Genomic DNA, 20853 nt, shown 5'->3' with positions numbered 1-20853 from the left:
TTGCTGACTCCACTGCTCCAGATGACTGTGAGCTCTGGACTTGCTAAAAGCTGACGTGGACCAGCCCAGCTAACATGGTTCTTCCCTGTCCCTATGGGGTCAGGCAGCTACATGCTTCTGACAAATGCCCCCTTGCCCAGTCTTTGACTAGCTTTTCAGCCTTTTGGGACCCCCTGACATCGGCGCCCCAATGCCAGCTCGAAGCAGTTCCAGAAGAGAATACGTCACCCATGTTCCCTGTTCAGAAAAGGCTGAAATGCTAAGTCAAAATGAAACTCCCTGGCATAGAGACAAGATGGCTAACTATACATGGCCATTTTTAGAGAGGGATACTTAGGAGCTAACTGTCCAAAACCCATGATTGGGTTCCATTAGGCACATGAGAAGGGGGAAATGTGAGACCAAAATGAGCCATCTTAGAAATAAGACCAAAATGCTTTCACCCCAAAATTAAGGCCTAAGATTTCTCCTTTTGGGAATAGGCCATTAGTTACTGAAACCAGTCAGTTCAGATTCCAGAAACCAGGAAGTGTAAAAGTACAGAGTCACAAGATAGTCACAAGGTAATGCCTGCCAGACTATGGAATGTCCTCTCCCTGGTTTCCAGGGTAACTGACCACAGAAATGCCCCCACCTGAGGGCAGCCAATGAGAAATGGTGGCGGGCAACCACTCCCTTAGAAGTAATTTCTAGAAGTCCCTAGAAGTGAGCCAATCAGAATTGTACCTGTACTAGCACCCCTAAATGATGTAACCTTGTGACTTTTCCCTTTAAAAACTGAGCTTGCAGACAGGTGGACTCTTCCTCCAGCCTCCACTGCATTGGATGTATTGGACGAAGTCCCTGCCTAGGCTTGTATTGCTTTTGGATATCCAGAATTAAACCTTGCTTTTGCATTCCGGCATGCTCGTCTTTGGTGGTCTCTCTGGGGGTCATAATCTGGGCACAACACCTTCACTTCCTGACTCAAGATCTGAATTAAGGGAGTGTCTTCCCACCTTAAGATCTAGAACAAAGATATGTCTTCCTACCTCAAATATCCAGACTAGAAGTGGATCCACCCATTTCAAACCAAGTAACAAAATCTCTCACAGGTGTGCCCTTCAGTTCATTCCAGACATAGTCAAGTTGACAATCTCTAATAGCCATCACAAAGGGAATAAGACCAAGTCACATATAAAGGCAGACCCCGATAGAATAGCGCCTGCCAGTGGAGACTTTGAAAGCCAGAAGTACCAGGACAGATGTTCTACAAGCTCTGAAAGGCCACAGATGCCATCCCAGACTACTGTACCCAAGAAAACTTTACATCACAATCAAAAGACAAAGGAAAAAAACTATGAGAACAAGTTTAAACAGCAAATCCACTCTACAGAAGACACTAGAAGGAAACTGTCTGTGTAAAGAGGTTAACTACGCCCAAGGGGACAAAAGAAACAATCCCAGAGTAGTTAACCCCCAAAGGTTCAAGCAACAACAAAATAACAGGAATTAACAAATACTGTTATAATAATAGCTCTCAATGATTTCGTACAGACCAGAAGTCCGGACCTTAGTTCTCTTTCCCATCTTGCAAGATGGCTGGTAAAAAAGGAGAAGGAGAAGGAGAAGGAGAAGGAGAAGGAGAAGGAGAAGGAGAAGGAGAAGGAGAAGGAGAAGGAGAAGGAGAAGGAGAAGGAGAAGGAGAAGGAGAAGGAGAAGGAGAAGGAGAAGGAGAAGGAGAAGGAGAAGGAGAAGAAGAAGAAGAAGAAGAAGAAGAAGAAGAAGAAGAAGAAGAAGAAGAAGAAGAAGAAGAAGAAGAAGAAGCCTGATGCAAAAGAGAGGAAACCTGAAGCCAAGAAGGTTGGGGGTGATGTGCCTGCCGGTGAGCCATAAAGGACGACCCTGAGGTCACAAAGTCCAAGAAGGGGAAGCCTCATTGCAGCTGAAACCCTGCCTTGGCTAGAGGAATTGCCAGATATCCCGATCTGCTATGCATTCTAGAAAGACCGTGTACAAAAAGGAAACACTCAGCTGCAAAATCCAAGGTTGAAAAAGAAGAATTAAAAAGAAGGTCCTTGCTACTGTCACAAAACACAGTTTGTTGGAGGTGACAAGAATGGAGGTACCCGGATGGTTAAACTTCACGATATTATCCTACCAATGACATGCCTTGGAGGCTGCTGAGTCACCGCAAAAAAAAGCCCCTTAGTCAGCTTATGAGACGGCTGCGTGCCAGCATCACTCCTGGGATCATGCTGATCATCCAAACAGGGGTGAGGGGTGGGGGGTGGCGGGGGGCGTAGGGGTAAGAAAGTGATTTTCCTGAAGCAGTTGTGCAAGTGGTTTGCTACCTGTGACTGGACCTCTTGTCCTCGACAGAGTTCCTCTGTGCAGAACACACCAGAAGTTTGTTATTGTCATCTCTTAAAAAAAAAAAAAAAGTTGATGTCAGCAAGGTTAAGAACCCCCAACACTTGACTGGTGCTTATTTCAAGAAGCAGCCATGCGAGCCCAGAAACCAGGAGGGTGAGACCTTCCACACAGAGGAGAAATATGAGATTACAGAACAGCACAAGGTGGCACAGAAAACTGTGGACTTGGGAGATTTTACCAAAGATCAAAGCTGTTCTTCAGCTTCAGGGCTGCTTGTGATCTCAATTCTCTCTGACAAATGAGATGTATCCCCATCAACTTGTTTTCTAAACTGCTAATAACATAATTAAATAGCTTCATATGTTAAAAAAAAATAGCTCTCAACATTAACAGTCTCAATCCCCCAATAAAAAGACACAGACTAACAAAGTTAATTAGAAAGCAGAGCCTATCTTTCTGCTGCCTCAAGAAATATACCACACAATCAAGGGCAGATACCATGTTTGGGTAAAATGATGGAATAGGTACTTCAAGCAAACAGAACCAAGAAATTAGCAGACACAATAGACTTCAGACCAAAACTAATCAGAAGAGATAGAAAAGTACACTACATAGTCATTAAAGGGAAAAAACCCAAGAGGTCATTACAAGTCTAAAATTTATGTAGCAAATACAAAAAAGCATCCAGTTCCATAAAGGAAACACTAAAACATCTAAAATTGTATTTATCTTTTACACAATGATGGTTGGTGACTTTGGTATTCCACTCTTGCCAGTAGACAGGTTGCCCAGATAAAAACTAAACTGTGAAACTCTGTAGCGAAATAACATTATAAATCAAATGGACCTAACAGATATCTACAAAAAATTCCATCCAAACTCTAAAGCATATTCTTTCTTCTTAGTAGCCAATGGAACTTTCTCCAAAATTTGCAATATTTTTTATAGAAACCAATTATTAAAAAATATAGGAAAACTGAAATAAGATTCTGCATCCTACCTGACCACCACGGCTTAACGTTGGATATCAGCAACAATAGACACAGTAGAAAGCATACAGTTTTATGGAAACTAAACAACCCTTTACTGAATGAGAACTGAGTCAAGACAGAAATCACAAAGGAAATTAAATAACTTTTAGAGCCGGGCGGTGGTGCTTTAATCCCAGCACTCGGGAGGCAGATGCAGGTGGATCTCCATGAGTTCGAGGCCAGCCTGGGCTACCAACTGAATTCCAGGAAAGGTGCAAAGCAAAGCTACACAGGGAAACCCTGTCTCAAAAAATAAAAAATAAAAAAAACAAAAAACAAAAACAAACAAACAAACAACAACAACAAAAACTTTTAGAATTGAATTAACATGGAAACACAACACACCCAAACTTATGAGACACAATGAAGGCAGTTCAAGAAGGGAATTTCATAGCATGAAGTGCCTACGTAAAAACTGAAGAAATCTCATATAGATAACATTATGATACATTCAAAATCTTTGGAAAAAGAAAAAACACCTGAAAAGAACAGACAAACACAACTGAAGAACACATCAAAAAGATTATCCACCATGATCAAGTTGGTTTCCTCCCAGAAGCTCAGCAATGATTCAGTATGCATAAATTAATAAACATAACCCACCACATAAACAGATTAAAAGACATGATCATCTCATCAGGTACAGAAAAAGCCTTTGACAAAAATCCAACATCCCTTCATGATAAAATTCCTGCAGAGACCAGGGAAACAAGGGACATATATCAACAAAATAAAGACAATTACAGGAAGCCCACATCCACCATCAACCTAAACAGAGAGAAACTCAAAACATTCCCATGAGTTCAAAACAAGACAGTATGTCCATTATTGCCATATCTGTCAAATATGGTATCAAAGATAGAGCAAGAAGACAACTAAGGAGACCAAGGAGATACAAATAGGAAAGGAAGAAGTGAAAGAATTCTTAATTGCAGACAATATGGTTTTATATATAAAAGACCCAGAGGACTCCACTAGGAAACTTCTACAAATGATAAATACTTTCAGCAAAGAAGCAAGATAAAAATTAACACACAAAAGAAGCTAGCCTTCCTCTATACAAATGACAAACAGACTGATAAAGAAACTAGGGAGACAATACTTTTCACAATTGCCTCAAAAAGTTTTTGGGAATAACTCTAATAAGTAAGAGAAAGATTTATATTATAAGACACATAGGACATTGGAGAGATAAATTGAAGAAGACACCAGAAGACAGACAGATATCCCATACCCATGGATGAGTAGGATTAATATTGTGAAATGGCCATCATACTGAAAACATTCTTCTATTCAATGTAACCCCCATAAAAATTTCAACACAATTATCTACAGAAATTGAAATAATCTTAAACTCTATATGGACACATGCACACACACACACACACACACACACACACACACACACACGAACAAAAACTAACCAAACAAAAACCTTACAGGACAGCTAAACCCATCCTGGAGAGCTGGAGGTGTTACCAACATAGATTTCAATTTTTCATACAGAGATATTGTCTTAGTCACTCTTCTATTGCTGTGAGGAAACACCATAATCAAGACAACTCGTATAAAAGAAAGCTTTTAATTGGGGACTTGCTTACAATTTTAAAGGGTTAGTCCATGATCATCATGGCAGGAAGAAGATAGGCATGGCACTGGAGCAGTAGCTGAGAGCTTTACATCCTGATGTACAGGCAGCAGGCAGAGAGAGAGAGAGAGAGAGAGAGAGAGAGAGAGAGAGAGAGAGAGAGAGAGACAGAGACAGACAGAGACAGAGACAGAGAGACACAGAGAGAACCCACTTCCAGTGATACATCTCCTCCAAAAAGGAACACCTTTTAATCCTTCCCAAATGGTTCCACTAACAGGTGACTAAACATTTATGAATATGAGTTTATGGGGGTCATTCTCATTCAAACCACCACAACTATAGCAATGAAAACAGCATGGTATTGCCATAAAACCAGCCATATTGATCGATGGAATAGAGTTGAAGGCCCCACAAAACTCCACACACCTATGGACACCTGGTTTGCTTTCCTTTTTTTTTTTTATAAGAACATGATATCAAGAAAACTAATAATACAATTTAAAAATCAAGCATACAACTGAATAAAGAGTTTTCAATAAGTAAAACACAAATAGATGAGAAGCACTTAAAGAAATGTACAACATCCTTAGCCATCAGGAAAACTCAAATGAAAATTACTTTGAGATTTCATCTTACTCAAATTAGTATTTCCAAGATTAAGGAAATAAATCACAAAAGATTCTGGTGAGGATGTGGGGAAAGGGGAACATTCATTCATTGCTGATGGTAGTGTAAATGGTATAGCCATTAAGGAAATCAGTGTGGGGCTACTTTTAAAAGCAGAAAATAGACCTACCACAAGAGCCAGCTGTACTACTCTTGGTAATATACCCAAAGGTCTCTACATCTTACTACATAGTACTCACTCATCTGTATTCAGTGCTGCTATATTTATAATAGCCAGAAATTGGAACTAGCTAAGATGTCCATTAACTGCTGAATGGATAATGAAAATGTGGTACCTTTACACATTGGATTATTATTCATCTGCTAAGAAAAGTTAAATTATGAAATTTGTAGGTAAATGTATGGATATAGAATCATTCATCCTGATTGAGGCAACCCAGAAACAGAAAGAAAAATATGACACATTTGCTCTTATCTGTGCATATCAGCCCTGAAGCTTTAGAGATGTATGCTTCATTCAGAATATTCACAGAGGTTAGGTAGGTAGTGAGGGACCAGGAAAGAGGAAGAGGGGCTCTTCCAATGAAGCGGAGATAGAATGTAGTATTATAAATGGACAAAGCATAAATTAAAATAAGGAGATTAAATGGAGAGGGGCACTGGAAAGCAGGATAGAGGTGGGGATATGGGGACGGATAACTAACACTAAAGGCCTTTTGAAAATGCATATCAAGACCTTCTACTATCAAAGCTTCCTAAATATACATACATATAAAAGTAACTTAAATGGAATTATCACATAATGGAGAAAAAAATTCCCCAGTTAGACATCATATGCCACCAAATAAAATCCCCAGTACTGGGAATGAGTTACAAATTGTTGAGTTGTTCACCAAAGGGATCCCATGGACCAACCAAATATCACAGGCTATTGCCAAGACTATTGGTTACCCTCCTCAACCTGATGGTAAGGCCCTATTGCTGAAGACACCACTAACTTGTGTCATCAAACATGGAGAAATCAAGCTGGCACTCAACTAGACGATTCACCCCTATTGACTAGTATTTATAGTGTTGGAATGTACTATAAATGATACCAGAGGAGAAAAGTAATTATCAATATCACAGAGCTATAAACCCTGCAAGCTAACAATAATGGCCTGTCTACAAGATATATCCATCTGTGCAGTAGTGGCACAAGTGTTAATGGGAGTAACCAAACACTTTTTAAAAATTGGATTAAGACCCACTCCATGAGATAGAGCTTGTATCTGACACTGTTGATAAAGCCAAGAACATGAGACTAGATAGGTCATAGGCCCGAGGGGGAAACTTACTAGTATTATTCTACTAAATAAATGTAGCAAAAAAACAACTTCTAATGACATATTGCTATATCCACAGATCAGGGCATTGTTTATCCCTCATCAGAGATGCTTCTTCTTGCAGATAATTAAAACACAGGCCCACAACTGGACATTGTGCAGAGAAGGAGAGTCTTTTGAGCACTTGGCCCTACAAGGGCTATCTTTATTACATCCTTTCCCTGAAGGCTGGCTGGAGAATCTACAGCACCTCAGAATCTCAACATGTTTATTATTGTCTTAGTTAGTCAGGGTTTCTATTGCTGGGAAGAGACAGCACGACCATGGCAAATCTTATAAGGAAAACATTTAATTAGGGTGGCTTGCTTACAGTCCATTATCATCATGACAGGGAGCATGGCACCATGCAGGCAGACCTGGTGCTGGCTACTTCTTGATTAAAAGGAAACAGGAAATGGGCTATGACACTGAGCGAAGCTTAAGCAAAAGAGAGCTCAAAGCCTGCCACCACAGTGACACATTTCCTTCAACAAGGCCACACCTACTTCAACAAGGTGACACCTCCCAAAAGTGCCACTCCTTATGAGCTTATGGGGAACAATTACATTCAAACTACAATTATATAGAGTTGAACATAAAGATGAGATATTGCATATTGCTGAATAAGGAGGTAGGGTTATTACATACAGATAACCAAGGAGCAGGATACATGTTGTACACCTCGATCAAAGAGGTTTAGCAAGTCTTGGCAGGAGCAGTCTCTGAAAGGCAGCAGTCTTCACACTACGAACATCCAGGGGGAGGAAACTCTAGTGAATATTTTCTGCACACATTGTCAACACCCACACTTGGATTAGAGGATGGTTTTGCCATGCTTCTGAGCCTTGCCATAAGTCAGGGAGGCTTTTCCATTCCCCCATGAGTCTGAGGATCTGGATTTCTTAACATGGCTAGCTCATGTGAACAGCACACATTCACCATTCACTCAGGACTTCACTTACTCAGGATTTCCTCCACTCCCAAACATAAATACTTTAAGCAAAGTGGCAGAATGCTAATTTAACATATTAAAATGGGTAGCTTTCTTATATATCAAGGACAAACACACTGAGAAAGAGACTAGGGTAAAATATCTCACTCACAAAAACCTAAAAACAAATCTTGGAATAACCAAACTGAGAAAAGAAAGATCTCTAAAATGAAGACTTTACAATGCTGAATAAAGAAATTGAAGAAGACTCTAGAAGACAGGAAGACCTCACATGCTCATGAACTGGAAGAACTGATATTGTGAAAATGGCCATCCTACCAAAAGCCACCTACAGACTCAATGCAATTCCAATAAAACTCCAGCACCATTCTTCACAGAAAAAGAAGAAAATCTTAAGATTCATACAGAATCACAAAACAACAACAACAAAAATCCCAAATAACCAAAGTGACCTTTAGCAAAATGAACTATACCAGATGCATTACCATACCCGATTTCAATCTATACTAAAAAGCCACAGTAACAGACAGTATGACAGTGACACAAAAAGATACGTAGATCAAACAGAGGACCAAGAGTCAAGTTGATACAACTGCAGCTATCTTCGGAAAAACTGTGTGTGTGTGTGTGTGTGTGTGTGTGTGTGTGTGTGTGTGTGTGTAATGCCCACAGAAGCCAGAATAAGATATGAGAGTCTGGAACTGGTTACAAGTTGTGAGATGCCCAAGACGAGTCCCAGGAAATGAATTCCAGTCCACTGAAAGAGCAGGAAGTGCTCTTAACCACTGAGCCATCTCTCTAGCTCCCAGCCACCCGATTTTTGGCAAAGGTGCTCCGTGGGTTATCTTTTATCAACTTGACACAAGCTAGAGTCCTCTGAGATAAGGGTGCCCCAATTGAGGAAACCTCTCCAACATACTGACCTTTGGACAAATCTGTGAGGACCTTTTCTTGATGAATGATTGATGTGGGAGGGCCCAGCCCACTGTGGGTGGGGCTATCATTGAGACGGTTGTCTCGGGTTGTGTGTATATATATATATATAAATGCAAGCTAAGTGAGCCACAAGGAGGCAGTATTGCTCCATGCCCTCTGCTTCAAGTTCCTGCCTTGACTTTCTGCCCTGACTTCCCTTGATGATGTAAGCCAAATAAGCCCTTTCCTCCTCCTTGTGTTGGTTTGAATGAGATGTCCCTCATATTCTCAGGTATTTTAATACTTGGTCCCACTTAGTGACGCTGTTTGGGTATGTTTATAAGGTGTGGTTTGGCTGGAAGAAGTACATCATTGAGAGTGGCCTTCAAGATTTTCGAAAGCCATGCTCCATTTCCAATATGGTCTCTCTGTTTCTTGTTTGTAGTTTGAGATGTGAGCCCTCAGAGTTCTTCTTCCAGCCATGTCTTGTAGCAGGATTCTTAAAAGTTCTTATTAATAAAATCAAACCTGAGGCCAATTATTGGGGTCAATGCTGGTAGATCAGAGACAGAACAAGCCACAGCTATCTCACCTCGCCAAATCCTCAGCTGGTCTTGTTTCCTCATACTGGAAGCCTCTGTGTCCTCATCCCAATGGCTCTCAGCTGATTAAAAGCCTGAAAGCTTAACCAGCCAAATGCTTAACCAGCCAAATGCTTCTAGTTTCTGGTCCTCACGCCTTATATACCTTTCTGCTTTCTACCATCACTCCCTAGGATTAAAGGCTTGCTTCCTGGGATTAAAGGCGTGAGTCACCATGCCTGGCTGTTTCCAATGTGGCCTTGAACTCACAGAGATCCAGAGAGATTTCTACCTCTGAAATGCTAGGATTAAAAGCGTGTGCGATCACTGCCTAACTAGTGGCTTTTCTGTTCTCTGACCCCAGATAAGTTTATTAAGGTACACAATATTTTGGGGAACACAATACCACCACAACGTCTACCTTCTGCTGTTATGCTGTCTCCATCATTATGGACCTTAACCCTCTGGAAACATTAAGTCCCGAGTAAACCCGTCTTTCTTTAAGTTGCCTTGGTCATGATGTTTTATCACAGCAATAGAAAAGTAGCAAATAGACTTCCAAGTTACTTTCAATCACAGCATTTATCATAGCAATAGAAACACAAGGCAAAAATTGGTACTGGAGTGTGAACTGTTGCTGTGGCAGACCCAACCATGTTCTTTTCAGGAGGATTGTGAAGTGTTAAGAACTTTAGACTGGAAAAGCCATTGGGTGCTCAGAGCTTAATGAGCTGCTCTTGTGGGAGCTTGAAGATAATTCTGAGGAGTGCACTCAGTGGAGGCCTTCCTTGTGAAATTTCAGAGGGAAGTTTGAAAGCCTCTAAAATACTCTGGTAAGACTATTGGTGTGATATATTGGAGTTATAAATCTGTGGCTTCTGATTAGCTGGGGCTGAAAAATCAACTGAGATTCATAAGAGATCAGCATCATTGAGATGAAATCTTCTAGGGAGTATTTTCATAAGGTCAGCACATAAAGTTGTGGTCCAAGGGGGCCATTGCTGCATCTTAAGCTGGTAGCCAAATTTGGTGACACATAAGAATGTTATACATGGTACTGGTTTTGGAGAAATGAAGAGATCATAAGAAGAAACTGAGGCTTTGTACCATGTGTCAGGGTTGTCATGCCTGAAGAGAGCCCAGGCAGAAAGGCCATTCATAAAAATGAAGCCACCGGTGGTGGTGCCACATGCCGGTAGGATTTGCTGAAGGAGGCGGAGGCAGGAGGATCACGAGTTCGAGGCCAGCCTGGGCTACATAAAAATGAAGCCTCAGTTGCAGTGCAGGTCACAGCATGTTGGAGACACCAGGGCTGAGGAATGACTGACTACCAAGGACATCAGGTATGAGTGGAGTTGGTCTCAGCCTATGGTTCAAGCTGAGTGTACTGTGAATGGCAAAGCCAGAATGATGGAGCTACCCAAGCCCCTTAGATCCCAGATGATCATGAGGGAACCCCACACGTGGGATATTGAGTTACAGGATTTGATTTACACTGATGAATACTGGCTTTGTTTTGTTTTGATTGTATCTATGCCCTGGCTCTTCCCTCTTGGACTAAGAAGTATGTAACGTCTTTTATTTTACAGAAGGAGCCCATCATTGAGAGACTCTGGACTTTTAAAGAGACCTGGATTGCTGGGCGGTGGTGGCACACGCCTTTAATCCCAGCACTCGGGAGGCAGAGGCAGGTGGATCTCTGTGAGTTCCAGGACAGGCTCCAAAGCTACACAGAGAAACCCTGTCTCAAAAAACCAAAGAGAGAGAGAGAGAGAGAGAGAGAGAGAGAGAGAGAGAGAGAGAGAGAGAGAGAGAGAGAGAGAGAAACCTGGATAGTTTAAAAAGACAGAAATTTTAAAGTGTTGGGGATAAACAATAAAGGAAAGGTTAAGGCTTAATAGTGATGGATTTGTGTATCAAGTTTCCAAGAGGGCAATTTATGCTGTTTAGGTTTTTTTTTTTTTTGTTGACTTGACACTAGCTAGCATCATCTGGTAAGTGGAAATATCAATTGAGGAAATGTCTCTATCTAATTGACCTGTAAGCAACTTTGTGGGAGAATTTTCTTTATTAGATTCAGGTGGAAGGACTCAGTCCACTGCTGGTAGTGCCACCCCTGAGCGGTTGGCCCTGGGTTGAATAAAAAAGCAAACCAAGTGAGCCATGAGAAAAAAAGCCAGTAGGCAACATTGCTCTGTGGTCTTTGATTCAGTTTCTGTTTCCAGGCTCTTGCCTTGAGTTTCTACCCTTAGTTCCTTTGATGATGGACTGTGACCTGGGAATTTTAAGATGAAATAAACCCTTCCTTCCCTCAAGTTGCTTTTGGTCAGTGTATTTTAACACAGCAACAAAGAAACAAACTAGGAATGATGTTGCACACACACTGGAGAAAAGACAGCATCTTCAATAAATGGTGTTGGAAAAACTGGATGTCCAAGTGGATCAGAATCTCAATGTAATAACTGAAAGTCAGAAACTGACAGATGAAAAGGTAGGGAGCACTTTGCAAGCTATAATCATAGGTAATGACTTTCTAAATAGGTCTTCAGTTGCTCAAGAAATAAGGCCAGCGATTGACAAATGGACCTCATGAAATTAAAAGGCTGCACAGCGAAAGAAACTTAAACAAGGAGGCAGCCTACAGAATGGGAGGGAAAAAAATGCCAGCCATATATCTGACAGAAGGCTTGTTGTTGGTTGCTTTACTCTTTATTCTTTGAGAGGCCTGCCACCCAGCTCCTGAATAAATCACACACAAAGGCTTATTATTTCTTATAAATGCCCGGTCTAACCTTGGCTTGTTTCCAGCCAGCTTTTCTTAACTTAAATTATCCCATCTACCTTTTGCTTCTGGATTTCTTCCTTTTCTTACTTCTGTAACCTTACTTTCACTCTTACTCCCTCGCTGGCTGTGTGGCTGTGTGGCTGTGTGGCTGTGTGGCTGTGTGGCTGTGTGGCTGTGTGGCTGTGTGGCTGGCCCCTTCTTTTCTCACTCTTTGATCTCTCTTATTTCCAGATTTCTCCTATTTATTCTCTTTGCCTGCCAGCCCCACCTATCCTTTCTCCTGCCTTGTTATTGGCTGTTCAGCTCTTTATTAGACCATCAGGTGTTTTAGACAGGCAAAGTAACACAGCTTCACAGAGTTAAATAAATGCAACGTAAAAGAATGTAACACATCTTTGCAACATTAAACAAATGTTCCACAGCATAAACAAATGTAACACATCTTAAAATAATATTCTACAACAAAGGCTAATATATAGGATACACAGAGTAGCCCAAAACTAAACTTCAAGAAAATGAACAGAACAATAAAAAAACAAAACAAAACAAACAAACAAAAAAAAAAACAGGCTACACATTTTTTAAATTACTTCAGGGTTACCTCTTCAAAGAGAGGAATGGTACAGTAGCATTGAGGACTTATTTAGAGAAAACTGTTACCTCCTATCCAAAATAATAGAATCTGCCTCTGGGTGGAGGCATGCCATTGATTTCTGCCTATATGAATCAATCAATCCAATTAGATAGATCTATCACCAGGATACAGGGACCACCCCTTCAGGAGGCAGATTCACCTAAACCTATGCTAGAGAGATGGGAGGAGACATAATTAATTATAGTGTGATAATGTTCTTTTCCTTTCCAGAAAATATGTCCCTGATGAAGTTGCTACAGAGCTGACTTGTGATTCTGTTAGGTGCACCTGCCTTTCTAAGTCCTAATTAAGAAAAGTATAGCCGGGCGGTGGTGGCGCACGCTTTTAATCTCAGCACTCGGGAGGCAGAGCCAGGTGGATCTCTGTGAGTTCCAGGCCAGCCTGGGCTACAGAGTGAGTTCCAGGACAGGCTCCAAAGCTACAAGAGAAACCCTGTCTCAAAACACCAAAAAAAAAAAAAAAGAAACAAAGAAAGAAAAAAAGTATAACTTTCCCCCTTTCTTCTCACCTGTTCTTTTCTTTTGAGGGCTGGCCAGAGCCCAAGCGTGTTCTTCGTGTACTTTGGGGTTTTTCACTCTTTCTCTGAGGCCCTCCTCCCTGTCGAATGGCTGACTTCCAGGCTGGCTTAACTCAGCTGACATGGCTTCTTCTCTTTTTCTTCATTACCCCTGTTGTCTAGGCAGCTGCCAAGATTTACAGCTTGACTTCCCTAGGATTCTTCTTTTAAACTCAAACAAAACCATCCTTTCAAACTTAAAAAGAGAGCCAGGCAGTGGTGGCACACGCCTTTAATCCCAGCACTCAGGAGGCAGAGCCAGGCGGATCTCTGAGTTTGAGGCCAGCCTGGGCTACAGAGCAAGGTCCAGGACAGGCACCAAAACTACACAGAGAAACCCCGAAAAAACAAACAAACAAACAAAAAAACAAAACAAAAACAACAACAACAACAAAGAACCTTAAAAAGAGAGGAGGCAGGTATAAATCTGAACAGAGTTCTCAAAAGAAGAACTACAAACAGTTCATAAACATTTTTAAAAATGTTCAACATCATCAAGCATCAGGAAAATGCGAATTAAGTCTGAATTGAGATTCCATCTCACCCCAGTCAGCATTGCTGTCATCAAGAAAATAGGGGGTCCATGCCAGTGAGAATGTGGGGAAAGAGGAATGCGTGTTCACTGCTGGTGAGAAAGTAAATTGGTGCAGCCACTATGGAAACCAGTGAAGATTCCTAAAAAAAATCTCGAATTAAAAAAAGACCGTATGACCCACTATACCACCCCTGACCATATACCCCAAGGATTCTATGTCATACTAAAGAAATAGTTGCTCACCCATGGTCATTATTGGGTTATTCACAAGAACCAAGAAATAGAATCAACCTTGATGTGCATGAACTGACTGGCAAATAACGAAAATGAGGTTCATATACACACAAACTCAACTGCAGAGAAAAATGAAATTTGCAAGTAAATGGATGGAACTGAAAAAATTATACTGAGTGAGGTAACCCGGGCCCAGAAAGACAAATGCCGAGTGTACTCTCTCCTATGTGCATCTTAGGTCTGAAATTTTAGTTGTGTGTGTGCGTTTAACTCGGTGTAGCTGTAGAGGCCAAGAAACTAAAATGAGGCCGTGGAGAAGAGCCTTAAAGGGGATGGGTAGTAGAACTTAGGTAACATGCAACTAGAGATGGGGATGCAGAGGCTGGAAAGGTTCAAGTAGGGATGGGAGTGGGTGAAGGGGATCTGTGGGGGTGGGGATAGGGCTTGAACAAAATAAGTAGTGCATGAGAAAGGCCATGTGGAAACCTAATATTTTGTAAACTAATTAAAAAAAATTTTTTTTTTGGTTCCCTCTGCTCCCCTTTCTGGATAATGTCATTCCTAGAAAGCACAGAGTTATTACGAAACAAACCACAGAGCCAGATTTGGGAGACCACCTTATGAGTTGTTTGTATGGGAGGCCCCAGAGGGTTCCAGAATAATACAGGCACTTCCTGTTCCGCATGGTTGCACATCAGGACTAGATAAGACCCTTTTGCTGATGAAACTTCACACTTCAGTGCCAAGACACTGAGAAACCATGCTGGAATTGGGCTGGATGCTTCCTCCCTGGTTTTTGTAGTGTCAGAAGGAGCTACTGGGGAAATCGTCAGCAACAGTCTTACCAAGCTCTGAACCCTGTGAACACAATCATAACCTGCCAAGCAAGATGTGCTCACTGCTGTAACACTGGAATGGTGATTATAGGGGTAACCAACCACATTCTGATTGGATTTGAGGCCTTCTCCACAGAAAGAACTTACACCTGCTGCAGTAACCCTTGTTAACCCCCATGGCTAGGGAGGTCTTAGGCACTAAAGAAGGCACCCACTACTGTAGATTTCCCTGAATGGGCTGTTATTAGTTATTTTTCTGTTGCTGTGATAAACCACCATCACCAAAAACAAAGGGAGAGAGAGAGTTTATTTTGGCTAATGGTTCTAGAAAGATGAGTCTAAGCCAGGCGGTGGTGGCACACACCTTTAATCCCAGCACTCGGGAGGCAGAGCCAGGTGGATCTCTGTGAGTTCCAGGCCAGCCTGGTCTACAGAGTGAGTTCCAGGACAGGCTCCAAAGCTACACAGAGAAACCCTGTCTCGAAAAACCAAAAAAAGAAAGAAAGAAAGATGAGTCTATCACAGTGGGAAAGCAGGGCATCAGGAAGCAGACATCACAGCAAGGACCAAGTGTAGTACTGAATTATAGCTTTATTCTGACATTTTATATACATATTATACTTTACTCATACTTGCCTCCCTTATATATGTGATTAATATCTATCAAGTGTTTAACTTCCAGGTTTAATCACAAATTGAACATGCAGCTTGCACTTAGCTTATAGTATGGCAGCGAATATAAAGGTTACATGCAAATGTCTATAATATATGAGAGAAATTGTTCAGCAAAATTCAAGTGGTGAGAATTTCGGTATAGTTACAAAAGAAAAGTTCTAGAGAAATTTAGTAATTGTGTTTTGTGCTCCACAACAGCTGGAATGCAGGCAAAGACATAGGCTCATCCCTGGAGTTGACAAGTGTGGGTCGAGGGATAAAGGAAGCATTTGATGTTATTAATGAACTAATCCTATGTAAAAGTGACCTTTCTTCCGGCTTTGGCTTCAGGGGGCAGTGCAGCCTGCAGGGGCTATTACTATTAGCAGTTTGTAGATGAGGACTCGAGACTTTAAGAAACTTGCCCCTCAGTGAAACAGATTGTAACAGCAGAGACAGAATTTAAACCCAGATCTCACTGGTGCCAGAATTTGAGCTAACCATCATTCAAAATTGTTCTTTCATATCTGTTAGAGTGGTAGTCCTTAACCTTCCTGATGCTGCAACCCTTTAATACAGTTCCTCATGTGTGGTGACCCCAACCATCATGTTATTTTAATTGTTACTTCATAATTGTAATTTTGCTACTGTTATAAATTGTCATCTAAATATTTTTTAAAATAGAGGTTTGCCAAAGGGGTTGAGACCCACTGTCTGAGAGTCTGTTTGAAGGGTTTTACCCAAACATGACTATCAAACCAAATCAAATGACTTATATCAACAATATAAATGACAAAATTGAAAAAGAAGAGATAAAGAGATCTCTGTATGCCCCATTTTTCTTAGTTTGAAAACATGGTGGATATTGTGTCTTCAATAGCCCTGACGATGAACAGAGCAGGCTTTTGTTGTATTTAAGGAACTAGATTCATTCACAAATGCTTTGAGACAGTTACAAAGATTTCCATTTTATGGCAAACCAATGTGAATTCAGTGTGAAAAAAACAGATTCTGATACAATATATAAAATGTGTGGCACTGTCACTGACAAGGAAAAGAAGAAAAGTAAAAGCATGGAACAGACATAAACAGCTGCAAACAAAAAGCCAGATCAGAGAACTCCAAATTCAGCTAACACCCAAGGAAATACAACACCAAATCCTCAGGTCCCCGGTTACCCTCCAAGGTATGCCTTATTCCTTAATAACTTACCGGAAAAGACTAATGAGATGATATTACCCATGCTGTCTAATCAGCTCCATGATTTCAGGGAAGTTCAATTGGTATAGGAGAGGCACAGCACTACATTTGTATAATTTGAAAATGATAGGCAGGCAGATGAGCTGCCAGAGATGCTTTGCAATGGTTTAAGATCACACCATCCCATGTCGCAAAGATTGCCTATGCCAAAAAATAACATTTGGAACAGCTTGAAAGGACTCGGTGTTATTCATGGTGTTTGTTTTGATGACACTTGATCTAAGTCATTCAGATGGTTGAAAGTGAAGACGAAATTTTGGAGAAAGAACTACTTTTTCTTTAGTTTGGTAAATTATGAAATAGGAAGCCTGATTTTATACAATAAACTTTTATTTATATTCTGTATACTATAAACAAACAAACAAACAAACAAATAACTATGTGGTTTAGGAAAGAGGTCTCATCTCTTCCCAACCTACTATAGGGCAGCTACTAAAGCTCTGCTGAGCTTACCCCACTCCAAGCCACAGAAGTACAAGGACAATATGACAGTAAAACCAAGATGCTCTTTAGCAAAAATGAACATGAGATTTCAGATTCAATGATAAGCCTGTCGTTTAATGATTTTGATCTTGGGGTGAAGGCAGGTGGTGAGTTTTCCCTCCTTTCCACTATGCGTAGGTTTGAGAGGCTTTTGCAGCCTGCCACTCCCCCCTCCCCCCATCATCTTCCTCTCCTTCTCTCTAGCCTGGGCCATTAGACTGACAGGAACCTAGGCCATCAAGAAAGGGAATAGAGGTGGGATGGAGAGTTGTTAATACTGACCATGACCTTGCCAGATCTAGAACTACCTAAGAGACAAACCTCAGGGCATGTCTGTGAGGGAGTCTCTGTGTTGGGTTAATTGAGATGGTCCTCTCAGTTGTAGGGGAGATGGGGGCACGGTTCCACCTATACCAACAGCTGGGATGGGGGCAGAGTTCCTCCTACTCCAACAGCTGGGATAGGGGCAGAGTTCCACCTACTCCAACAGCTGGGATGGGGGCACAGTTCTACCTACACCAACAGCTGGGATGGGGTCAGAGTTCCACCTACACCAACAGCTGGGATGGGGGCAGAGTTTTACCTACTCCAACAGCTGGGATGGGGGCAGAGTTCTACCTACTCCAACAGCTGGGATGGGGGCAGAGTTCCTCCTACACCAACAGCTGGGATGGGGGCAGAGTTTTACCTACTCCAACAGCTGGGATGGGGGCAGAGTTCCACCTACTCCAACAGCTGGGATGGGGGCAGAGTTCCTCCTACACCAACAGCTGGGATGGGGGCAGAGTTTTACCTACTCCAACAGCTGGCATGGGGGCAGTGTTCTACCTACTCCAACAGCTGGGATGGGGGCAGAGTTCCTCCTACACCAACAGCTGGGATGGGGGCAGAGTTCCACCTACTCCAACAGCTGGGATGGGGGCAGAGTTCCACACACCATCTGAGAACTTGTGTGGGGCCCAGTGAAATGTATCCTGAGAACTTATGTGAGACCTGGTGAGATGTGCAGCCTAATGACCTGAGTTCAATCCCTGGAACCCATTTAAATATGGAGATGATGCCACGTGTCTGTAATGACTGCTCCTCCAGTGAGATGAGAAGCAGAGATGGGAGAATCACCTGGAAACTCATGGGCCAGTGAACCTAGCAAATGTAGCATGGCGGAAACAAAAAGAGAGGACCCTGTCTTTAAAATGGTTACAAGGGAGGGATTGGCAGAGGGCTCAGTGGTTAAGAGCATTAATTGTTCTCCCTCAGGACAAGGGTTCAGTTCCCAGCACCCACATGATGACTTTGAACCATCTTTAACTAGACTTCCAGGGGAATCTGATACTCCCGTCTGGCCTCCACAGGCACTGCACACACATGGTACACTTGCATACATGCAGGAAAAATACTCATACACACAAAGTAAAAATGATAATTTTTTAATATGGAAAAAGAGAACCCACTCCTGGAAAGTTGTTCTCTGACCTCGACGTGTATACTACAGCACACATTGACCACACATCATACACACCGATAATTATTTATTTAGCTTTGGGACAGAGTCTTACTATGTAGCTCTGGCTGTCCTGGAACTCACTATGCCTCAAATTCACAGGGATCCACTTGCCTCTACTTCCTGAGTGCTGGGATTAGTAGCTATGTCTGGCTAATAACGATAATTTTAAAGAGAAGTTGAGTGAGGCTGAATACAAGAGTATTGGAATAATTTGGTGGAAGAAATCTCAAAACATGATATCTGTATAATGGGAACTGCTCATCTCTCTTACTGGGGTCTGCAGGGAGAGGTAGCAACAAAAGTGAAGTGAAAAGATATGAAAATGTGTTACATTTGGCTGGGAAAGGAGTGACTTTGAAGTTGCAAGGAGGTGGAGGAAACAGATGTACTTGTGAGAGAGAAACATGTTGCTCTGCACTAGGGTAATAAAGACAGGTTCCCTGAGGCTAAGATGCCATCCATCAAAGGCTCCAATTAATGAAAATGCAAATTCACTTGAAAGGAGAGAGCCTAGACCTTGGGATACAACTCAGTCTGCGAAGTGCTTGTCTCCCAAGCATGAGGACCCGAGACTACCCAGAACCCACTTTAAAAAGCCACATGTGGTAATGCGCACTTTTTTTTTTTTTTTTTTTTTTTTTTTTGGTTTTTCGAGACAGGGTTTCTCTGTGTAGCTTTGCGCCTTTCCTGGAGCTCACTTGGTAGCCCAGGCTGGCCTCGAACTCACAGACATCCGCCTGTTTCTGCCTCCCGAGTGCTGGGATTAAAGGCGTGCGCCACCACCGCCCGGCGGTAATGCGCACTTTTAATCCCAGAACTGGACTTCAGAGGCAAGCGGATTACTAGGGCTTCATGGTCAGCCAGTGTGGCCTACTTGGCAATTCTAGACTAGTTAGATAACCTATCTCAAACACACACACACACACACACACACACACACACACACACACAATACCAGAGGTTGACCTCTGGCCTCCATATGTCCCGCCCCCGCCCCCCATACATATGAACACACACATGCATACAAAGAAAGAAAGGAAGAAAGGAAGAGGGAGAGACAAAGAAAGAAGGGAGGGACGGAGGGAGGGAGGGAGGGACGGAGGGACGGAGGGACGGAGGGAAAAATAAGCAAAATGGAGAGTCCGGATGGAGAATGCCGCTGACGTGGGTCCTTGCTCAAAAACCTTAACTCCGGGAAGTGTCTCCCCAGGGTCATCACACAGAGGTGGATGCAACTGTGTTCAGAGGAGGCCAAAACATCTCGAGTTGGCAGCAGAACTTGGCAGCGTTGTCCATGAGATACTCCTTTTTAGATACATGAAATACCCAAGAGTGAGAGGGTGGTAGGAGCTCGCACCAAGATTCTTAGAAGCTCGTCAAGCCAGGCAATGTGTATCAGATGCGAGAAATCTGGTCTTTTCTGTCATATACGTATAGCGTTTGTATGCCTGTTTTCCGTGAGGTCCACTCATTTACTTTGCTTAAAAAAAAAAAAAAAAAAAAAAAAAAAAAAAAAAAAAAAAAAAAAAAAAAAAAAACACCATATGTTTTTGCTTGAATTTAACCAAATTGCTGAAAGATCCACAGGTCTAAGATTCAAACTCATTGCCACAATACTTAGAATGTTTAAGTCTCTTCTCCCTGCATCCCTTCTTTGTTTTCCTTTCCCACCATTCCTCGGGATAAATAACCAAGTACAGATTGTGAGGTTGGACCTCAGCCAAGGAGTGATAGCCAAGATCTCTTTGCATTAGGGATGAAAGGCAGAGCCCAGAATGACCATGTTAGCTTACTCTTCCATTTTGTTTTTTGTTTGTTTGTTTTGTTTTGTTTTTGTTTTTGTTTTTCCCCGAGACAGAGTTTCTCTATGTAGTTTTGGTGCCTGTCCTGGATCTCACTCAGTAGACCAGGCTGGCGTCAAACTCAGAGATCGAC

The 20853-nt window shown here is 41.9% G+C and overlaps 2 pseudogenes; both read left to right on the top strand.

Annotated features, from left to right (window-relative positions):
* Positions 1–1788: 1788 nt before the first annotated feature.
* On the top strand, positions 1789–2685 carry LOC114690581 (annotated as a pseudogene).
* A 13732-nt stretch (positions 2686–16417) lies between these two features.
* LOC114690564 lies at positions 16418–17088 on the top strand (annotated as a pseudogene).
* The last annotated feature ends 3765 nt before the right edge of the window (positions 17089–20853 follow it).

This window comes from Peromyscus leucopus, chromosome 16_21 (assembly GCF_004664715.2).
Source record: "Peromyscus leucopus breed LL Stock chromosome 16_21, UCI_PerLeu_2.1, whole genome shotgun sequence".
Classification (NCBI taxonomy): domain Eukaryota; kingdom Metazoa; phylum Chordata; class Mammalia; order Rodentia; family Cricetidae; genus Peromyscus; species Peromyscus leucopus.
This window is presented reverse-complemented; position numbering and strand designations above follow the sequence as displayed.